Genomic DNA, 21,146 nt, shown 5'->3' on the forward strand with positions numbered 1-21,146 from the left:
CATTTCACAACTCCATGAAAGACGTTTTTGCAATTTTAGTAATGGAATATCTTATTCGTCATGCAGGGGAACACAAAAAGAGCATCCAATTAGAGTAATTTTTCTTTAAAGGAAGCAACCGCCTGAACAGGGACTTGAACCCTGGACGCTCAGATTAAAAGTCTGATGCTCTACCGACTGAGCTATCCAGGCTCTGCTATACTCTGTCTTAAAATCAGCTAAACAAATGTGGACATACACTGACCTACACTCTGTGTATTAATATGGTTACATATATTAGCAATCAAATTTGTAGAGTTTAATAACAAATTGATGTTTTAACCCCTTCCATGCTCATGACGAGCTCAGCTCGTCGTGCAGTACACTTGTCGTGTGCTTATGACGAGCTGAGCTCGTCATGAACAATGGATTTACAGATCATTCAGCACAGGAGGAAAATCTCCTGTAGCATTGAAGGTGTTAAGCATTTGAAATTTCAGCAGCACACGTAATCCATTTTAAATCCTGAAATTTGGACTATCTCATTTTCGGCTGACTTAGAAATCATGTGTCTAAAATGACATTGTGAAATCAATAAAGTGCCAAATAGTATTACTACCTACTAAATTACATACATTTTCAGCAGTATCTTGGGGAATTTCCTCTTGGGCATAGATTATGCAATGTTTTCAAAGCAAACAGTCTCTGTTTAAGTAGACTTTCTTTCTCTGCCATTTTGGTAAATGTTTCTGGTGATGCAGACGCAGGCATTGCTTGTTACTGTTTCAATTAGTTATAAAATAAGAGGAGGGATAAAATTGACCCAGCTGGTGTTTGAACACAAAGCCTTTGAATGCTTTTGCTACAGTCGTCTAGGACTCCAAGCCGCTATCCATTGCACTAGAGATCCGACCTGATTCAACACGGTGATCAGAGATTCACAAATAAAAAGATGACCTATCAGCTGTTGACCAACTTTATCAAGTTAATCGGACACTACCTTACATTTTGAACATTGAATTGGGTAAAAGATAATCAACAAACTACATGATACAGTTTGGGTAAGTCTTCTTAACCCTTGTCAAAGAATGTAGAAGACAGATGGGTATGTAATGACTTGATTAAGACTTTTTTGAAACATCTCTAATAGGACTCCCCATTCATTGGATCCTGAAAAGAGTATGCAATTGATATACCTTTTCTTTAACCAAGCCGCCTGAACAGGGACTTGATCCCTGGGCCCTCAGATTAAAAGTCTGATGCTCTCCCTACTGAGCTATCCAGGCTCGGAGAGGGCGCTCCACAAAATGACCTTATCAACATTTGGAAGTGTCCCAACTATCACTACGTTTCTTAAGATGGTTGCCGGTATTAAGTACTGAATACGCGGAATATAATAATGAATTGGTACTTCAAGCATTTGAAATCTCTTCAGTAAATTTAACCTTATTGTAAGTCCTGAAATTGCTACTATCTCATTTTTTTTGCTGACTTAGAATTCATATGTTTTTATTGACATTGTAAAATTAAGGAAGGGCCCAAAATCTTACTTCTGAGTAAATTACATTTTCATAAGTACAGCTGCCAATTTCCTCTTCTGCAAAGATTGCGTAACTTGAATAGTATCTATTTAAAATAGACTTCCTTTCACTGCCCTTTTTGGTGAAGCAGAAGCATGCATGCACTGTTTATTACTCTTTTAAACAGTTATGAAATAAATAGGGAAAAAAGTGACTCTGGTGGGATTCGAACCCACAACCTTTGAATATCTTTTTTACATTCACCTAGAAGTCCAATGCGCTATCCATTGCGCCACAGAGCCAATACACTCTGATGAGGTGCAGAGATATTCTGAAATGAAATAATGTTGATCAGCTTTATAAAGTTCATTTGATACTATAACCATGGATTTATTTTGAATATTGAATTGGGGAAATTATATTCACCGTCTCAAGTTACATGATACCTTAGGTAAGTCTACGTACGACTTAAGTTTAGGCAAATGGCACATGATATATGAGGCAGATGTGCATTTCACAACTCCATGAAAGACGTTTTTGCAATTTTAGTAATGGAATATCTTATTCGTCATGCAGGGGAACACAAAAAGAGCATCCAATTAGAGTAATTTTTCTTTAAAGGAAGCAACCGCCTGAACAGGGACTTGAACCCTGGACCCTCAGATTAAAAGTCTGATGCTCTACCGACTGAGCTATCCAGGCTCTGCTATACTCTGTCTTAAAATCAGCTAAACAAATGTGGACATACACTGACCTACACTCTGTGTATTAATATGGTTACATATATTAGCAATCAAATTTGTAGAGTTTAATAACAAATTGATGTTTTAACCCCTTCCATGCTCATGACGAGCTCAGCTCGTCGTGCAGTACACTTGTCGTGTGCTTATGACGAGCTGAGCTCGTCATGAACAATGGATTTACAGATCATTCAGCACAGGAGGAAAATCTCCTGTAGCATTGAAGGTGTTAAGCATTTGAAATTTCAGCAGCACACGTAATCCATTTTAAATCCTTAAATTTGTACTATCTCATTTTCGGCTGACTTAGAAATCATGTGTCTAAAATGACCTTGTGAAATCAATAAAGTGCCAAATATTATTACTACCTACTAAATTACATACATTTTCAGCAGTTTCTTTGGGAACTTCCTCTTGAGCATAGATTATGCAATGTTTTCAAAGCAAACAGTCTCTGTTTAAGTAGACTTTCTTTCACTGCCATTTTGGTAAATGTTTCTGGTGATGCAGACGCAGGCATTGCTTGTTACTGTTTCAATTAGTTATAAAATAAGAGGAGGGATAAAATTGACCCAGCTGGTGTTTGAACACAAAGCCTTTGAATGCTTTTGCTACATTCGTCTAGGACTCCAAGCCGCTATCCATTGCACTAGAGATCCGACCTGATTCAACACGGTGATCAGAGATTCACAAATAAAAAGATGACCTATCAGCTGTTGACCAACTTTATCAAGTTAATCGGACACTACCTTACATTTTGAACATTGAATTGGGTAAAAGATAATCAACAAACTACATGATACAGTTTGGGTAAGTCTTCTTAACCCTTGTCAAAGAATGTAGAAGACAGATGGGTATGTAATGACTTGATTAAGACTTTTTTGAAACATCTCTAATAGGACTCCCCATTCATTGGATCCTGAAAAGAGTATGCAATTGATATACCTTTTCTTTAACCAAGCCGCCTGAACAGGGACTTGAACCCTGGGCCCTCAGATTAAAAGTCTGATGCTCTCCCGACTGAGCTACCCAGGCTCGGACAGGTCACTCCACAAAATGACCTTATCAACATTTGGAAGTGTCCCAACTATCACTACGTTTCTTAAGATGGTTGCCGGTATTAAGTACTGAATACGCGGAATATAATAATGAATTGGTACTTCAAGCATTTGAAATCTCTTCAGTAAATTTAACCTTATTGTAAGTCCTGAAATTGCTACTATCTCATTTTTTTTGCTGACTTAGAATTCATATGTTTTTATTGACATTGTAAAATTAAGGAAGGGCCCAAAATCTTACTTCTGAGTAAATTACATTTTCATAAGTACAGCTGCCAATTTCCTCTTCTGCAAAGATTGCGTAACTTGAATAGTATCTATTTAAAATAGACTTCCTTTCACTGCCCTTTATGGTGAAGCAGAAGCATGCATGCACTGTTTATTACTCTTTTAAACAGTTATGAAATAAATAGGGATAAAACTGACTCTGGTGGGATTCGAACCCACAACCTTTGAATATCTTTTTTACATTCACCTAGAAGTCCAATGCGCTATCCATTGCGCCACAGAGCACAGAGCCAATACGCTCTGATGAGGTGCAGAGATATTCTGAAATGAAATAATGTTGATCAGCTTTATAAAGTTCATTTGATACTATAACCATGGATTTATTTTGAATATTGAATTGGGGAAATTATATTCACCGTCTCAAGTTACATGATACCTTAGGTAAATCTACGTACGACTTAAGTTTAGTCAAATGGCACATGATATATGAGGCAGATGTGCATTTCACAACTCCATGAAAGACGTTTTTGCAATTTTAGTAATGGAATATCTTATTCGTCATGCAGGGGAACACAAAAAGAGCATCCAATTAGAGTAATTTTTCTTTAAAGGAAGCACCCGCCTGAACAGGGACTTGAACCCTGGTTCCTCAGATTAAAAGTCTGATGCTCTACCGACTGAGCTATCCAGGCTCTGCTATACTCTGTCTTAAAAACAGCTAAACAAATGTGGACGTACACTGACCTACACTCTGTGTATTAATATGGTTACATACATTAGCAATCAAATTTGTAGAGTTTAATAACAAATTGATGTTTTAACCCCTTCCATGCTCATGACGAGCTCAGCTCGTCGTGCAGTACACTTGTCGTGTGCTTATGACGAGCTGAGCTCGTCATGAACAATGGATTTACAGATCATTCAGCACAGGAGGAAAATCTCCTGTAGCATTGAAGGTGTTAAGCATTTGAAATTTCAGCAGCACACGTAATCCATTTTAAATCCTGAAATTTGTACTATCTCATTTTCGGCTGACTTAGAAATCATGTGTCTAAAATGACCTTGTGAAATCAATAAAGTGCCAAATACTATTACTACCTACTAAATTACATACATTTTCAGCAGTTTCTTTGGGAACTTCCTCTTGAGCATAGATTATGCAATGTTTTCAAAGCAAACAGTCTCTGTTTAAGTAGACTTTCTTTCACTGCCATTTTGGTAAATGTTTCTGGTGATGCAGACGCAGGCATTGCTTGTTACTGTTTCAATTAGTTATAAAATAAGAGGAGGGATAAAATTGACCCAGCTGGTGTTTGAACACAAAGCCTTTGAATGCTTTTGCTACATTCGTCTAGGACTCCAAGCCGCTATCCATTGCACTAGAGATCCGACCTGATTCAACACGGTGATCAGAGATTCACAAATAAAAAGATGACCTATCAGCTGTTGACCAACTTTATCAAGTTAATCGGACACTACCTTACATTTTGAACATTGAATTGGGTAAAAGATAATCAACAAACTACATGATACAGTTTGGGTAAGTCTTCTTAACCCTTGTCAAAGAATGTAGAAGACAGATGGGTATGTAATGACTTGATTAAGACTTTTTTGAAACATCTCTAATAGGACTCCCCATTCATTGGATCCTGAAAAGATTATGCAATTGATATACCTTTTCTTTAACCAAGCCGCCTGAACAGGGACTTGAACCCTGGGCCCTCAGATTAAAAGTCTGATGCTCTCCCGACTGAGCTACCCAGGCTCGGACAGGTCACTCCACAAAATGACCTTATCAACATTTGGAAGTGTCCCAACTATCACTACGTTTCTTAAGATGGTTGCCGGTATTAAGTACTGAATACGCGGAATATAATAATGAATTGGTACTTCAAGCATTTGAAATCTCTTCAGTAAATTTAACCTTATTGTAAGTCCTGAAATTGCTACTATCTCATTTTTTTTGCTGACTTAGAATTCATATGTTTTTATTGACATTGTAAAATTAAGGAAGGGTCCAAAATCTTACTTCTGAGTAAATTACATTTTCATAAGTACAGCTGCCAATTTCCTCTTCTGCAAAGATTGCGTAACTTGAATAGTATCTATTTAAAATAGACTTCCTTTCACTGCCCTTTATGGTGAAGCAGAAGCATGCATGCACTGTTTATTACTCTTTTAAACAGTTATGAAATAAATAGGGATAAAACTGACTCTGGTGGGATTCGAACCCACAACCTTTGAATATCTTTTTTACATTCACCTAGAAGTCCAATGCGCTATCCATTGCACCACAGAGCACAGAGCCAATACGCTCTGATGAGGTGCAGAGATATTCTGAAATGAAATAATGTTGATCAGCTTTATAAAGTTCATTTGATACTATAACCATGGATTTATTTTGAATATTGAATTGGGGAAATTATATTCACCGTCTCAAGTTACATGATACCTTAGGTAAATCTACGTACGACTTAAGTTTAGTCAAATGGCACATGATATATGAGGCAGATGTGCATTTCACAACTCCATGAAAGACGTTTTTGCAATTTTAGTAATGGAATATCTTATTCGTCATGCAGGGGAACACAAAAAGAGCATCCAATTAGAGTAATTTTTCTTTAAAGGAAGCAACCGCCTGAAGAGGGACTTGAACCCTGGACCCTCAGATTAAAAGTCTGATGCTCTACCGACTGAGCTATCCAGGCTCTGCTATACTCTGTCTTAAAATCAGCTAAACAAATGTGGACGTACACTGACCTACACTCTATGTATTAATATGGTTACATATATTAGCAATCAAATTTGTAGAGTTTAATAACAAATTGATGTTTTAACCCCTTCCATGCTCATGACGAGCTCAGCTCTTCGTGCAGTACACTTGTCGTGTGCTTATGACGAGCTGAGCTCGTCATGAACAATGGATTTACAGATCATTCAGCACAGGAGGAAAATCTCCTGTAGCATTGAAGGTGTTAAGCATTTGAAATTTCAGCAGCACACGTAATCCATTTTAAATCCTGAAATTTGTACTATCTCATTTTCGGCTGACTTAGAAATCATGTGTCTAAAATGACATTGTGAAATCAATAAAGTGCCAAATAGTATTACTACCTACTAAATTACATACATTTTCAGCAGTATCTTGGGGAATTTCCTCTTGGGCATAGATTATGCAATGTTTTCAAAGCAAACAGTCTCTGTTTAAGTAGACTTTCTTTCTCTGCCATTTTGGTAAATGTTTCTGGTGATGCAGACGCAGGCATTGCTTGTTACTGTTTCAATTAGTTATAAAATAAGAGGAGGGATAAAATTGACCCAGCTGGTGTTTGAACACAAAGCCTTTGAATGCTTTTGCTACATTCGTCTAGGACTCCAAGCCGCTATCCATTGCACTAGAGATCCGACCTGATTCAACACGGTGATCAGAGATTCACAAATAAAAAGATGACCTATCAGCTGTTGACCAACTTTATCAAGTTAATCGGACACTACCTTACATTTTGAACATTGAATTGGGTAAAAGATAATCAACAAACTACATGATACAGTTTGGGTAAGTCTTCTTAACCCTTGTCAAAGAATGTAGAAGACAGATGGGTATGTAATGACTTGATTAAGACTTTTTTGAAACATCTCTAATAGGACTCCCCATTCATTGGATCCTGAAAAGAGTATGCAATTGATATACCTTTTCTTTAACCAAGCCGCCTGAACAGGGACTTGATCCCTGGGCCCTCAGATTAAAAGTCTGATGCTCTCCCGACTGAGCTATCCAGGCTCGGAGAGGGCGCTCCACAAAATGACCTTATCAACATTTGGAAGTGTCCCAACTATCACTACGTTTCTTAAGATGGTTGCCGGTATTAAGTACTGAATACGCGGAATATAATAATGAATTGGTACTTCAAGCATTTGAAATCTCTTCAGTAAATTTAACCTTATTGTAAGTCCTGAAATTGCTACTATCTCTTTTTTTTTGCTGACTTAGAATTCATATGTTTTTATTGACATTGTAAAATTAAGGAAGGGCCCAAAATCTTACTTCTGAGTAAATTACATTTTCATAAGTACAGCTGCCAATTTCCTCTTCTGCAAAGATTGCGTAACTTGAATAGTATCTATTTAAAATAGACTTCCTTTCACTGCCCTTTTTGGTGAAGCAGAAGCATGCATGCACTGTTTATTACTCTTTTAAACAGTTATGAAATAAATAGGGATAAAAGTGACTCTGGTGGGATTCGAACCCACAACCTTTGAATATCTTTTTTACATTCACCTAGAAGTCCAATGCGCTATCCATTGCGCCATCCATTGCGCCACAGAGCCAATACACTCTGATGAGGTGCAGAGATATTCTGAAATGAAATAATGTTGATCAGCTTCATAAAGTTCATTTGATACTATAACCATGGATTTATTTTGAATATTGAATTGGGGAAATTATATTCACCGTCTCAAGTTACATGATACCTTAGGTAAGTCTACGTACGACTTAAGTTTAGGCAAATGGCACATGATATATGAGGCAGATGTGCATTTCACAACTCCATGAAAGACGTTTTTGCAATTTTAGTAATGGAATATCTTATTCGTCATGCAGGGGAACACAAAAAGAGCATCCAATTAGAGTAATTTTTCTTTAAAGGAAGCAACCGCCTGAACAGGGACTTGAACCCTGGACCCTCAGATTAAAAGTCTGATGCTCTACCGACTGAGCTATCCAGGCTCTGCTATACTCTGTCTTAAAATCAGCTAAACAAATGTGGACATACACTGACCTACACTCTGTGTATTAATATGGTTACATATATTAGCAATCAAATTTGTAGAGTTTAATAACAAATTGATGTTTTAACCCCTTCCATGCTCATGACGAGCTCAGCTCGTCGTGCAGTACACTTGTCGTGTGCTTATGACGAGCTGAGCTCGTCATGAACAATGGATTTACAGATCATTCAGCACAGGAGGAAAATCTCCTGTAGCATTGAAGGTGTTAAGCATTTGAAATTTCAGCAGCACACGTAATCCATTTTAAATCCTTAAATTTGTACTATCTCATTTTCGGCTGACTTAGAAATCATGTGTCTAAAATGACCTTGTGAAATCAATAAAGTGCCAAATACTATTACTACCTACTAAATTACATACATTTTCAGCAGTTTCTTTGGGAACTTCCTCTTGAGCATAGATTATGCAATGTTTTCAAAGCAAACAGTCTCTGTTTAAGTAGACTTTCTTTCACTGCCATTTTGGTAAATGTTTCTGGTGATGCAGACGCAGGCATTGCTTGTTACTGTTTCAATTAGTTATAAAATAAGAGGAGGGATAAAATTGACCCAGCTGGTGTTTGAACACAAAGCCTTTGAATGCTTTTGCTACATTCGTCTAGGACTCCAAGCCGCTATCCATTGCACTAGAGATCCGACCTGATTCAACACGGTGATCAGAGATTCACAAATAAAAAGATGACCTATCAGCTGTTGACCAACTTTATCAAGTTAATCGGACACTACCTTACATTTTGAACATTGAATTGGGTAAAAGATAATCAACAAACTACATGATACAGTTTGGGTAAGTCTTCTTAACCCTTGTCAAAGAATGTAGAAGACAGATGGGTATGTAATGACTTGATTAAGACTTTTTTGAAACATCTCTAATAGGACTCCCCATTCATTGGATCCTGAAAAGAGTATGCAATTGATATACCTTTTCTTTAACCAAGCCGCCTGAACAGGGACTTGAACCCTGGGCCCTCAGATTAAAAGTCTGATGCTCTCCCGACTGAGCTACCCAGGCTCGGACAGGTCACTCCACAAAATGACCTTATCAACATTTGGAAGTGTCCCAACTATCACTACGTTTCTTAAGATGGTTGCCGGTATTAAGTACTGAATACGCGGAATATAATAATGAATTGGTACTTCAAGCATTTGAAATCTCTTCAGTAAATTTAACCTTATTGTAAGTCCTGAAATTGCTACTATCTCATCTTTTTTTGCTGACTTAGAATTCATATGTTTTTATTGACATTGTAAAATTAAGGAAGGGCCCAAAATCTTACTTCTGAGTAAATTACATTTTCATAAGTACAGCTGCCAATTTCCTCTTCTGCAAAGATTGCGTAACTTGAATAGTATCTATTTAAAATAGACTTCCTTTCACTGCCCTTTATGGTGAAGCAGAAGCATGCATGCACTGTTTATTACTCTTTTAAACAGTTATGAAATAAATAGGGATAAAACTGACTCTGGTGGGATTCGAACCCACAACCTTTGAATATCTTTTTTACATTCACCTAGAAGTCCAATGCGCTATCCATTGCGCCACAGAGCACAGAGCCAATACGCTCTGATGAGGTGCAGAGATATTCTGAAATGAAATAATGTTGATCAGCTTTATAAAGTTCATTTGATACTATAACCATGGATTTATTTTGAATATTGAATTGGGGAAATTATATTCACCGTCTCAAGTTACATGATACCTTAGGTAAATCTACGTACGACTTAAGTTTAGTCAAATGGCACATGATATATGAGGCAGATGTGCATTTCACAACTCCATGAAAGACGTTTTTGCAATTTTAGTAATGGAATATCTTATTCGTCATCCAGGGGAACACAAAAAGAGCATCCAATTAGAGTAATTTTTCTTTAAAGGAAGCACCCGCCTGAACAGGGACTTGAACCCTGGTTCCTCAGATTAAAAGTCTGATGCTCTACCGACTGAGCTATCCAGGCTCTGCTATACTCTGTCTTAAAAACAGCTAAACAAATGTGGACGTACACTGACCTACACTCTGTGTATTAATATGGTTACATACATTAGCAATCAAATTTGTAGAGTTTAATAACAAATTGATGTTTTAACCCCTTCCATGCTCATGACGAGCTCAGCTCGTCGTGCAGTACACTTGTCGTGTGCTTATGACGAGCTGAGCTCGTCATGAACAATGGATTTACAGATCATTCAGCACAGGAGGAAAATCTCCTGTAGCATTGAAGGTGTTAAGCATTTGAAATTTCAGCAGCACACGTAATCCATTTTAAATCCTGAAATTTGTACTATCTCATTTTCGGCTGACTTAGAAATCATGTGTCTAAAATGACATTGTGAAATCAATAAAGTGCCAAATAGTATTACTACCTACTAAATTACATACATTTTCAGCAGTATCTTGGGGAATTTCCTCTTGGGCATAGATTATGCAATGTTTTCAAAGCAAACAGTCTCTGTTTAAGTAGACTTTCTTTCTCTGCCATTTTGGTAAATGTTTCTGGTGATGCAGACGCAGGCATTGCTTGTTACTGTTTCAATTAGTTATAAAATAAGAGGAGGGATAAAATTGACCCAGCTGGTGTTTGAACACAAAGCCTTTGAATGCTTTTGCTACAGTCGTCTAGGACTCCAAGCCGCTATCCATTGCACTAGAGATCCGACCTGATTCAACACGGTGATCAGAGATTCACAAATAAAAAGATGACCTATCAGCTGTTGACCAACTTTATCAAGTTAATCGGACACTACCTTACATTTTGAACATTGAATTGGGTAAAAGATAATCAACAAACTACATGATACAGTTTGGGTAAGTCTTCTTAACCCTTGTCAAAGAATGTAGAAGACAGATGGGTATGTAATGACTTGATTAAGACTTTTTTGAAACATCTCTAATAGGACTCCCCATTCATTGGATCCTGAAAAGAGTATGCAATTGATATACCTTTTCTTTAACCAAGCCGCCTGAACAGGGACTTGATCCCTGGGCCCTCAGATTAAAAGTCTGATGCTCTCCCGACTGAGCTATCCAGGCTCGGAGAGGGCGCTCCACAAAATGACCTTATCAACATTTGGAAGTGTCCCAACTATCACTACGTTTCTTAAGATGGTTGCCGGTATTAAGTACTGAATACGCGGAATATAATAATGAATTGGTACTTCAAGCATTTGAAATCTCTTCAGTAAATTTAACCTTATTGTAAGTCCTGAAATTGCTACTATCTCATTTTTTTTGCTGACTTAGAATTCATATGTTTTTATTGACATTGTAAAATTAAGGAAGGGCCCAAAATCTTACTTCTGAGTAAATTACATTTTCATAAGTACAGCTGCCAATTTCCTCTTCTGCAAAGATTGCGTAACTTGAATAGTATCTATTTAAAATAGACTTCCTTTCACTGCCCTTTTTGGTGAAGCAGAAGCATGCATGCACTGTTTATTACTCTTTTAAACAGTTATGAAATAAATAGGGATAAAAGTGACTCTGGTGGGATTCGAACCCACAACCTTTGAATATCTTTTTTACATTCACCTAGAAGTCCAATGCGCTATCCATTGCGCCACAGAGCCAATACACTCTGATGAGGTGCAGAGATATTCTGAAATGAAATAATGTTGATCAGCTTTATAAAGTTCATTTGATACTATAACCATGGATTTATTTTGAATATTGAATTGGGGAAATTATATTCACCGTCTCAAGTTACATGATACCTTAGGTAAGTCTACGTACGACTTAAGTTTAGGCAAATGGCACATGATATATGAGGCAGATGTGCATTTCACAACTCCATGAAAGACGTTTTTGCAATTTTAGTAATGGAATATCTTATTCGTCATGCAGGGGAACACAAAAAGAGCATCCAATTAGAGTAATTTTTCTTTAAAGGAAGCAACCGCCTGAACAGGGACTTGAACCCTGGACCCTCAGATTAAAAGTCTGATGCTCTACCGACTGAGCTATCCAGGCTCTGCTATACTCTGTCTTAAAATCAGCTAAACAAATGTGGACATACACTGACCTACACTCTGTGTATTAATATGGTTACATATATTAGCAATCAAATTTGTAGAGTTTAATAACAAATTGATGTTTTAACCCCTTCCATGCTCATGACGAGCTCAGCTCGTCGTGCAGTACACTTGTCGTGTGCTTATGACGAGCTGAGCTCGTCATGAACAATGGATTTACAGATCATTCAGCACAGGAGGAAAATCTCCTGTAGCATTGAAGGTGTTAAGCATTTGAAATTTCAGCAGCACACGTAATCCATTTTAAATCCTTAAATTTGTACTATCTCATTTTCGGCTGACTTAGAAATCATGTGTCTAAAATGACCTTGTGAAATCAATAAAGTGCCAAATACTATTACTACCTACTAAATTACATACATTTTCAGCAGTTTCTTTGGGAACTTCCTCTTGAGCATAGATTATGCAATGTTTTCAAAGCAAACAGTCTCTGTTTAAGTAGACTTTCTTTCACTGCCATTTTGGTAAATGTTTCTGGTGATGCAGACGCAGGCATTGCTTGTTACTGTTTCAATTAGTTATAAAATAAGAGGAGGGATAAAATTGACCCAGCTGGTGTTTGAACACAAAGCCTTTGAATGCTTTTGCTACATTCGTCTAGGACTCCAAGCCGCTATCCATTGCACTAGAGATCCGACCTGATTCAACACGGTGATCAGAGATTCACAAATAAAAAGATGACCTATCAGCTGTTGACCAACTTTATCAAGTTAATCGGACACTACCTTACATTTTGAACATTGAATTGGGTAAAAGATAATCAACAAACTACATGATACAGTTTGGGTAAGTCTTCTTAACCCTTGTCAAAGAATGTAGAAGACAGATGGGTATGTAATGACTTGATTAAGACTTTTTTGAAACATCTCTAATAGGACTCCCCATTCATTGGATCCTGAAAAGAGTATGCAATTGATATACCTTTTCTTTAACCAAGCCGCCTGAACAGGGACTTGAACCCTGGGCCCTCAGATTAAAAGTCTGATGCTCTCCCGACTGAGCTACCCAGGCTCGGACAGGTCACTCCACAAAATGACCTTATCAACATTTGGAAGTGTCCCAACTATCACTACGTTTCTTAAGATGGTTGCCGGTATTAAGTACTGAATACGCGGAATATAATAATGAATTGGTACTTCAAGCATTTGAAATCTCTTCAGTAAATTTAACCTTATTGTAAGTCCTGAAATTGCTACTATCTCATTTTTTTTGCTGACTTAGAATTCATATGTTTTTATTGACATTGTAAAATTAAGGAAGGGCCCAAAATCTTACTTCTGAGTAAATTACATTTTCATAAGTACAGCTGCCAATTTCCTCTTCTGCAAAGATTGCGTAACTTGAATAGTATCTATTTAAAATAGACTTCCTTTCACTGCCCTTTATGGTGAAGCAGAAGCATGCATGCACTGTTTATTACTCTTTTAAACAGTTATGAAATAAATAGGGATAAAACTGACTCTGGTGGGATTCGAACCCACAACCTTTGAATATCTTTTTTACATTCACCTAGAAGTCCAATGCGCTATCCATTGCGCCACAGAGCACAGAGCCAATACGCTCTGATGAGGTGCAGAGATATTCTGAAATGAAATAATGTTGATCAGCTTTATAAAGTTCATTTGATACTATAACCATGGATTTATTTTGAATATTGAATTGGGGAAATTATATTCACCGTCTCAAGTTACATGATACCTTAGGTAAATCTACGTACGACTTAAGTTTAGTCAAATGGCACATGATATATGAGGCAGATGTGCATTTCACAACTCCATGAAAGACGTTTTTGCAATTTTAGTAATGGAATATCTTATTCGTCATGCAGGGGAACACAAAAAGAGCATCCAATTAGAGTAATTTTTCTTTAAAGGAAGCACCCGCCTGAACAGGGACTTGAACCCTGGTTCCTCAGATTAAAAGTCTGATGCTCTACCGACTGAGCTATCCAGGCTCTGCTATACTCTGTCTTAAAAACAGCTAAACAAATGTGGACGTACACTGACCTACACTCTGTGTATTAATATGGTTACATACATTAGCAATCAAATTTGTAGAGTTTAATAACAAATTGATGTTTTAACCCCTTCCATGCTCATGACGAGCTCAGCTCGTCGTGCAGTACACTTGTCGTGTGCTTATGACGAGCTGAGCTCGTCATGAACAATGGATTTACAGATCATTCAGCACAGGAGGAAAATCTCCTGTAGCATTGAAGGTGTTAAGCATTTGAAATTTCAGCAGCACACGTAATCCATTTTAAATCCTGAAATTTGTACTATCTCATTTTCGGCTGACTTAGAAATCATGTGTCTAAAATGACCTTGTGAAATCAATAAAGTGCCAAATACTATTACTACCTACTAAATTACATACATTTTCAGCAGTTTCTTTGGGAACTTCCTCTTGAGCATAGATTATGCAATGTTTTCAAAGCAAACAGTCTCTGTTTAAGTAGACTTTCTTTCACTGCCATTTTGGTAAATGTTTCTGGTGATGCAGACGCAGGCATTGCTTGTTACTGTTTCAATTAGTTATAAAATAAGAGGAGGGATAAAATTGACCCAGCTGGTGTTTGAACACAAAGCCTTTGAATGCTTTTGCTACATTCGTCTAGGACTCCAAGCCGCTATCCATTGCACTAGAGATCCGACCTGATTCAACACGGTGATCAGAGATTCACAAATAAAAAGATGACCTATCAGCTGTTGACCAACTTTATCAAGTTAATCGGACACTACCTTACATTTTGAACATTGAATTGGGTAAAAGATAATCAACAAACTACATGATACAGTTTGGGTAAGTCTTCTTAACCCTTGTCAAAGAATGTAGAAGACAGATGGGTATGTAATGACTTGATTAAGACTTTTTTGAAACATCTCTAATAGGACTCCCCATTCATTGGATCCTGAAAAGAGTATGCAATTGATATACCTTTTCTTTAACCAAGCCGCCTGAACAGGGACTTGATCCCTGGGCCCTCAGATTAAAAGTCTGATGCTCTCCCGACTGAGCTATCCAGGCTCGGAGAGGGCGCTCCACAAAATGACCTTATTAACATTTGGAAGTGTCCCAACTATCACTACGTTTCTTAAGATGGTTGCCGGTATTAAGTACTGAATACGCGGAATATAATAATGAATTGGTACTTCAAGCATTTGAAATCTCTTCAGTAAATTTAACCTTATTGTAAGTCCTGAAATTGCTACTATCTCTTTTTTTTTACTGACTTAGAATTCATATGTTTTTATTGACATTGTAAAATTAAGGAAGGGCCCAAAATCTTACTTCTGAGTAAATTACATTTTCATAAGTACAGCTGCCAATTTCCTCTTCTGCAAAGATTGCGTAACTTGAATAGTATCTATTTAAAATAGACTTCCTTTCACTGCCCTTTTTGGTGAAGCAGAAGCATGCATGCACTGTTTATTACTCTTTTAAACAGTTATGAAATAAATAGGGATAAAAGTGACTCTGGTGGGATTCGAACCCACAACCTTTGAATATCTTTTTTACATTCACCTAGAAGTCCAATGCGCTATCCATTGCGCCATCCATTGCGCCACAGAGCCAATACACTCTGATGAGGTGCAGAGATATTCTGAAATGAAATAATGTTGATCAGCTTCATAAAGTTCATTTGATACTATAACCATGGATTTATTTTGAATATTGAATTGGGGAAATTATATTCACCGTCTCAAGTTACATGATACCTTAGGTAAGTCTACGTACGACTTAAGTTTAGGCAAATGGCACATGATATATGAGGCAGATGTGCATTTCACAACTCCATGAAAGACGTTTTTGCAATTTTAGTAATGGAATATCTTATTCGTCATGCAGGGGAACACAAAAAGAGCATCCAATTAGAGTAATTTTTCTTTAAAGGAAGCAACCGCCTGAACAGGGACTTGAACCCTGGACCCTCAGATTAAAAGTCTGATGCTCTACCGACTGAGCTATCCAGGCTCTGCTATACTCTGTCTTAAAATCAGCTAAACAAATGTGGACATACACTGACCTACACTCTGTGTATTAATATGGTTACATATATTAGCAATCAAATTTGTAGAGTTTAATAACAAATTGATGTTTTAACCCCTTCCATGCTCATGACGAGCTCAGCTCGTCGTGCAGTACACTTGTCGTGTGCTTATGACGAGCTGAGCTCGTCATGAACAATGGATTTACAGATCATTCAGCACAGGAGGAAAATCTCCTGTAGCATTGAAGGTGTTAAGCATTTGAAATTTCAGCAGCACACGTAATCCATTTTAAATCCTTAAATTTGTACTATCTCATTTTCGGCTGACTTAGAAATCATGTGTCTAAAATGACCTTGTGAAATCAATAAAGTGCCAAATACTATTACTACCTACTAAATTACATACATTTTCAGCAGTTTCTTTGGGAACTTCCTCTTGAGCATAGATTATGCAATGTTTTCAAAGCAAACAGTCTCTGTTTAAGTAGACTTTCTTTCACTGCCATTTTGGTAAATGTTTCTGGTGATGCAGACGCAGGCATTGCTTGTTACTGTTTCAATTAGTTATAAAATAAGAGGAGGGATAAAATTGACCCAGCTGGTGTTTGAACACAAAGCCTTTGAATGCTTTTGCTACATTCGTCTAGGACTCCAAGCCGCTATCCATTGCACTAGAGATCCGACCTGATTCAACACGGTGATCAGAGATTCACAAATAAAAAGATGACCTATCAGCTGTTGACCAACTTTATCAAGTTAATCGGACACTACCTTACATTTTGAACATTGAATTGGGTAAAAGATAATCAACAAACTACATGATACAGTTTGGGTAAGTCTTCTTAACCCTTGTCAAAGAATGTAGAAGACAGATGGGTATGTAATGACTTGATTAAGACTTTTTTGAAACATCTCTAATAGGACTCCCCATTCATTGGATCCTGAAAAGAGTATGCAATTGATATACCTTTTCTTTAACCAAGCCGCCTGAACAGGGACTTGAACCCTGGGCCCTCAGATTAAAAGTCTGATGCTCTCCCGACTGAGCTACCCAGGCTCGGACAGGTCACTCCACAAAATGACCTTATCAACATTTGGAAGTGTCCCAACTATCACTACGTTTCTTAAGATGGTTGCCGGTATTAAGTACTGAATACGCGGAATATAATAATGAATTGGTACTTCAAGCATTTGAAATCTCTTCAGTAAATTTAACCTTATTGTAAGTCCTGAAATTGCTACTATCTCATTTTTTTTGCTGACTTAGAATTCATATGTTTTTATTGACATTGTAAAATTAAGGAAGGGCCCAAAATCTTACTTCTGAGTAAATTACATTTTCATAAGTACAGCTGCCAATTTCCTCTTCTGCAAAGATTGCGTAACTTGAATAGTATCTATTTAAAATAGACTTCCTTTCACTGCCCTTTATGGTGAAGCAGAAGCATGCATGCACTGTTTATTACTCTTTTAAACAGTTATGAAATAAATAGGGATAAAACTGACTCTGGTGGGATTCGAACCCACAACCTTTGAATATCTTTTTTACATTCACCTAGAAGTCCAATGCGCTATCCATTGCGCCACAGAGCACAGAGCCAATACGCTCTGATGAGGTGCAGAGATATTCTGAAATGAAATAATGTTGATCAGCTTTATAAAGTTCATTTGATACTATAACCATGGATTTATTTTGAATATTGAATTGGGGAAATTATATTCACCGTCTCAAGTTACATGATACCTTAGGTAAATCTACGTACGACTTAAGTTTAGTCAAATGGCACATGATATATGAGGCAGATGTGCATTTCACAACTCCATGAAAGACGTTTTTGCAATTTTAGTAATGGAATATCTTATTCGTCATGCAGGGGAACACAAAAAGAGCATCCAATTAGAGTAATTTTTCTTTAAAGGAAGCACCCGCCTGAACAGGGACTTGAACCCTGGTTCCTCAGATTAAAAGTCTGATGCTCTACCGACTGAGCTATCCAGGCTCTGCTATACTCTGTCTTAAAAACAGCTAAACAAATGTGGACGTACACTGACCTACACTCTGTGTATTAATATGGTTACATACATTAGCAATCAAATTTGTAGAGTTTAATAACAAATTGATGTTTTAACCCCTTCCATGCTCATGACGAGCTCAGCTCGTCGTGCAGTACACTTGTCGTGTGCTTATGACGAGCTGAGCTCGTCATGAACAATGGATTTACAGATCATTCAGCACAGGAGGAAAATCTCCTGTAGCATTGAAGGTGTTAAGCATTTGAAATTTCAGCAGCACACGTAATCCATTTTAAATCCTGAAATTTGTACTATCTCATTTTCGGCTGACTTAGAAATCATGTGTCTAAAATGACATTGTGAAATCAATAAAGTGCCAAATAGTATTACTACCTACTAAATTACATACATTTTCAGCAGTATCTTGGGGAATTTCCTCTTGGGCATAGATTATGCAATGTTTTCAAAGCAAACAGTCTCTGTTTAAGTAGACTTTCTTTCTCTGCCATTTTGGTAAATGTTTCTGGTGATGCAGACGCAGGCATTGCTTGTTACTGTTTCAATTAGTTATAAAATAAGAGGAGGGATAAAATTGACCCAGCTGGTGTTTGAACACAAAGCCTTTGAATGCTTTTGCTACATTCGTCTAGGACTCCAAGCCGCTATCCATTGCACTAGAGATCCGACCTGATTCAACACGGTGATCAGAGATTCACAAATAAAAAGATGACCTATCAGCTGTTGACCAACTTTATCAAGTTAATCGGACACTACCTTACATTTTGAACATTGAATTGGGTAAAAGATAATCAACAAACTACATGATACAGTTTGGGTAAGTCTTCTTAACCCTTGTCAAAGAATGTAGAAGACAGATGGGTATGTAATGACTTGATTAAGACTTTTTTGAAACATCTCTAATAGGACTCCCCATTCATTGGATCCTGAAAAGAGTATGCAATTGATACACCTTTTCTTTAACCAAGCCGCCTGAACAGGGACTTGATCCCTGGGCCCTCAGATTAAAAGTCTGATGCTCTCCCGACTGAGCTATCCAGGCTCGGAGAGGGCACTCCACAAAATGACCTTATCAACATTTGGAAGTGTCCCAACTATCACTACGTTTCTTAAGATGGTTGCCGGTATTAAGTACTGAATACGCGGAATATAATAATGAATTGGTACTTCAAGCATTTGAAATCTCTTCAGTAAATTTAACCTTATTGTAAGTCCTGAAATTGCTACTATCTCATTTTTTTTGCTGACTTAGAATTCATATGTTTTTATTGACATTGTAAAATTAAGGAAGGGCCCAAAATCTTACTTCTGAGTAAATTACATTTTCATAAGTACAGCTGCCAATTTCCTCTTCTGCAAAGATTGCGTAACTTGAATAGTATCTATTTAAAATAGACTTCCTTTCACTGCCCTTTTTGGTGAAGCAGAAGCATGCATGCACTGTTTATTACTCTTTTAAACAGTTATGAAATAAATAGGGATAAAAGTGACTCTGGTGGGATTCGAACCCACAACCTTTGAATATCTTTTTTACATTCACCTAGAAGTCCAATGCGCTATCCATTGCGCCACAGAGCCAATACACTCTGATGAGGTGCAGAGATATTCTGAAATGAAATAATGTTGATCAGCTTTATAAAGTTCATTTGATACTATAACCATGGATTTATTTTGAATATTGAATTGGGGAAATTATATTCACCGTCTCAAGTTACATGATACCTTAGGTAAGTCTACGTACGACTTAAGTTTAGGCAAATGGCACATGATATATGAGGCAGATGTGCATTTCACAACTCCATGAAAGACGTTTTTGCAATTTTAGTAATGGAATATCTTATTCGTCATGCAGGGGAACACAAAAAGAGCATCCAATTAGAGTAATTTTTCTTTAAAGGAAGCAACCGCCTGAACAGGGACTTGAACCCTGGACCCTCAGATTAAAAGCCTGATGCTCTACCGACTGAGCTATCCAGGCTCTGCTATACTCTGTCTTAAAATCAGCTAAACAAATGTGGACGTACACTGACCTACACTCTGTGTATTAATATGGTTACATATATTAGCAATCAAATTTGTAGAGTTTAATAACAAATTGATGTTTTAACCCCTTCCATGCTCATGACGAGCTCAGCTCGTCGTGCAGTACACTTGTCGTGTGCTTATGACGAGCTGAGCTCGTCATGAACAATGGATTTACAGATCATTCAGCACAGGAGGAAAATCTCCTGTAGCATTGAAGGTGTTAAGCATTTGAAATTTCAGCAGCACACGTAATCCATTTTAAATCCTTAAATTTGTACTATCTCATTTTCGGCTGACTTAGAAATCATGTGTCTAAAATGACCTTGTGAAATCAATAAAGTGCCAAATACTATTACTACCTACTAAATTACATACATTTTCAGCAGTTTCTTTGGGAACTTCCTCTTGAGCATAGATTATGCAATGTTTTCAAAGCAAACAGTCTCTGTTTAAGTAGACTTTCTTTCACTGCCATTTTGGTAAATGTTTCTGGTGATGCAGACGCAGGCATTGCTTGTTACTGTTTCAATTAGTTATAAAATAAGAGGAGGGATAAAATTGACCCAGCTGGTGTTTGAACACAAAGCCTTTGAATGCTTTTGCTACATTCGTCTAGGACTCCAAGCCGCTATCCATTGCACTAGAGATCCGACCTGATTCAACACGGTGATCAGAGATTCACAAATAAAAAGATGACCTATCAGCTGTTGACCAACTTTATCAAGTTAATCGGACACTACCTTACATTTTGAACATT

At 37.3% G+C, this 21,146-nt stretch overlaps 12 non-coding genes across 12 annotated transcripts; all 12 read right to left on the minus strand.

The window, feature by feature from the left end:
• Nucleotides 1-119: 119 nt before the first annotated feature.
• TRNAK-UUU (transfer RNA lysine (anticodon UUU)) lies at nucleotides 120-192 on the minus strand. Its single transcript has one exon. It is a non-coding gene; the product is annotated as a tRNA-Lys (tRNA).
• A 1,518-nt stretch (nucleotides 193-1,710) lies between these two features.
• Nucleotides 1,711-1,801, minus strand: TRNAR-UCU (transfer RNA arginine (anticodon UCU)). Its single transcript is given in 2 exon segments — nucleotides 1,711-1,746; nucleotides 1,765-1,801. It is a non-coding gene; the product is annotated as a tRNA-Arg (tRNA).
• A 327-nt stretch (nucleotides 1,802-2,128) lies between these two features.
• On the minus strand, nucleotides 2,129-2,201 carry TRNAK-UUU (transfer RNA lysine (anticodon UUU)). Its single transcript has one exon. It is a non-coding gene; the product is annotated as a tRNA-Lys (tRNA).
• Nucleotides 2,202-4,144: 1,943 nt separating this feature from the next.
• Nucleotides 4,145-4,217, minus strand: TRNAK-UUU (transfer RNA lysine (anticodon UUU)). Its single transcript has one exon. It is a non-coding gene; the product is annotated as a tRNA-Lys (tRNA).
• Nucleotides 4,218-8,181: 3,964 nt separating this feature from the next.
• Nucleotides 8,182-8,254, minus strand: TRNAK-UUU (transfer RNA lysine (anticodon UUU)). Its single transcript has one exon. It is a non-coding gene; the product is annotated as a tRNA-Lys (tRNA).
• Nucleotides 8,255-10,198: 1,944 nt separating this feature from the next.
• TRNAK-UUU (transfer RNA lysine (anticodon UUU)) lies at nucleotides 10,199-10,271 on the minus strand. Its single transcript has one exon. It is a non-coding gene; the product is annotated as a tRNA-Lys (tRNA).
• A 1,518-nt stretch (nucleotides 10,272-11,789) lies between these two features.
• TRNAR-UCU (transfer RNA arginine (anticodon UCU)) lies at nucleotides 11,790-11,880 on the minus strand. Its single transcript is given in 2 exon segments — nucleotides 11,790-11,825; nucleotides 11,844-11,880. It is a non-coding gene; the product is annotated as a tRNA-Arg (tRNA).
• A 327-nt stretch (nucleotides 11,881-12,207) lies between these two features.
• On the minus strand, nucleotides 12,208-12,280 carry TRNAK-UUU (transfer RNA lysine (anticodon UUU)). Its single transcript has one exon. It is a non-coding gene; the product is annotated as a tRNA-Lys (tRNA).
• Nucleotides 12,281-14,223: 1,943 nt separating this feature from the next.
• On the minus strand, nucleotides 14,224-14,296 carry TRNAK-UUU (transfer RNA lysine (anticodon UUU)). The gene has a single exon. It is a non-coding gene; the product is annotated as a tRNA-Lys (tRNA).
• Nucleotides 14,297-16,244: 1,948 nt separating this feature from the next.
• On the minus strand, nucleotides 16,245-16,317 carry TRNAK-UUU (transfer RNA lysine (anticodon UUU)). Its single transcript has one exon. It is a non-coding gene; the product is annotated as a tRNA-Lys (tRNA).
• A 1,943-nt stretch (nucleotides 16,318-18,260) lies between these two features.
• Nucleotides 18,261-18,333, minus strand: TRNAK-UUU (transfer RNA lysine (anticodon UUU)). The gene has a single exon. It is a non-coding gene; the product is annotated as a tRNA-Lys (tRNA).
• A 1,518-nt stretch (nucleotides 18,334-19,851) lies between these two features.
• TRNAR-UCU (transfer RNA arginine (anticodon UCU)) lies at nucleotides 19,852-19,942 on the minus strand. Its single transcript is given in 2 exon segments — nucleotides 19,852-19,887; nucleotides 19,906-19,942. It is a non-coding gene; the product is annotated as a tRNA-Arg (tRNA).
• Between the last annotated feature and the right edge of the window lie 1,204 nt (nucleotides 19,943-21,146).

The sequence above is a fragment of the Lissotriton helveticus genome, chromosome 1_1 (assembly GCF_964261635.1).
Source record: "Lissotriton helveticus chromosome 1_1, aLisHel1.1, whole genome shotgun sequence".
Classification (NCBI taxonomy): domain Eukaryota; kingdom Metazoa; phylum Chordata; class Amphibia; order Caudata; family Salamandridae; genus Lissotriton; species Lissotriton helveticus.